Below are 1,722 nucleotides of genomic sequence, written 5' to 3'. Positions count from 1 at the left end.
CAAAAAAAAAAAAAAAGAAAGAAAATCAGGTAGGCATACGTTGATTTGACCAAGTTCCATTGCCATTAATATCTGCTAAGGAGGAATTGAACTTAACATTTTCTGACTCATGTTATACTCTTTGTTTTGTATTTTTGTTGTTGAGTTGTAGGATTTCTTTATATATTGTGGTTAGTAATCCATTATCAGGTAGATGATTTGCAGATATTTTTTTTTCCGTTCTGTGAGTTGTTTTTTTTTCTCCAGAGTGTATCTATTGTCTTAGTGAAGAAATCATTGCCAAATCTAAGGTTATGGAAGTTTTCTCCTATGTTTTCTTCAAAGAGCTACTATAGTTTTAGCTCTTACATTTGGGTCTTTCATTCACTTTGATTTAATTTATGTATTTGGTATAAGATACAGGTCTAACTTCATTCTTTTGCATGTGGCTGTTTGGTTTCCCAGCACTATTTTTTGAAAAGATTCTTCTTTATCCATTGGCCTTAGCACTACCCTTGTCAAAATCAATTGACCAAATATGTATGTGAGGGTTTATTTCTGGGCTCCTATTCTGTTTCATTGGTGTATATGGTTGTCTTATGCCAAAGTTATTTCATTTTAATTTTTGTCTTTTTGCATTTACTTTTTTTAAAAAAATAGACTTTATTTTTTAGAGCAGTTGTTGTTGTATAGCAAAATTAAGCAGAAAGTACAGGGTTCCCTTATATCCCCTGCTCTCATACATGTATAACCTTCCTCTCTATTAACATCTTGCACAATGGTTGTATATGGTGACTAATGCCTGAAATCCCTTGGGAAGCTTAGGCAGGAGGATTGCTTGAGGCCAGGAGTTTGAGACCAGCCTAGGCAACATAGTGAGTCCTTGTCTCCACAAAAAATAAAAAATTATCCAGGTGCGGTGGCTCATGCCTGTAATCCCAGCACAATAGGAGGCAGAGGCTAGGGTATTGATTGAGTACAGGGGTTCAAGACCAGCCTGGACAATTTGGAAAGCCCTTGTCACTACAATAAATAAAAAAATTAGCCGGTTGTAGTGGCGTGTGCCTGTGGTTCCAGCTACTTTGAAGGCTTAGGCAGAAGGATCCCCTGAACCCAGCAGGTTGAGGCTACGGTTGCTGTGAGTGTACCACTGCATTCCAGCCTGGGCAACAGAGTGAGACTCCTACTCAAAAAAATAAAAAGTTAGCTGGGTCTAGTGGTATGTGCCTGTAATCCTAGCTACTTTGGAGCCTAAGGTAGGAGGATCGCCTGAGACCAGGAGTTTAAGATTAACTGAGAACTATGATTGTACTACCGTGCTGCAGCCTGAACGACAGAGTGAGACCCTGTCTCAAAACACACAAAAAAACCAAACAAAAATCACATCCAGAATGATACGTTTGTTGAGATCAGCAGGCTTACACTGGCATATCATTATCACCCAAAGTCCATAGTTTACATTAGGGTTCCTTGTTGGTGTATGTTCTGTGAGTTTTGACAAATGTGTGATGACCTTTAGCTACCATTATAGAACCGTACAGGATAGTTTCATTACTTTAATAATTCTTCCATCTCTCCCCTCATCCTTGGTAACCACTGGTCTTTTTACTTTGTTTTGTAGTTTTGCCTTTTCTAGAATATCTGCATTGACTTTGAAAATAATCTCAAATGACTATGGTAAATAATTACTGCCGGGCTCGGTGGCTCAGCCTGTAATCCCGCGCCTTTGGGAGGCTGAGGTGA

The 1,722-nt window shown here is 38.7% G+C and overlaps 1 protein-coding gene across 1 annotated transcript in view; it reads left to right on the top strand.

Moving 5' to 3' along the window:
* DDX46 (DEAD-box helicase 46) overlaps window positions 1–1,722 on the top strand; it is a 65,276-nt gene that overhangs the window by 45,670 nt on the left and 17,884 nt on the right. The window lies entirely within an intron of this gene.

The sequence above is a fragment of the Carlito syrichta genome, unplaced genomic scaffold, assembly GCF_000164805.1.
Source record: "Carlito syrichta isolate Samal-C Ts95f unplaced genomic scaffold, Tarsius_syrichta-2.0.1 Scaffold303182, whole genome shotgun sequence".
In the NCBI taxonomy this organism is placed as follows: Eukaryota; Metazoa; Chordata; class Mammalia; order Primates; family Tarsiidae; genus Carlito; species Carlito syrichta.
Note: the sequence above shows the minus strand (reverse complement) of the source record. Positions and strands in the feature narration are given on the sequence as shown.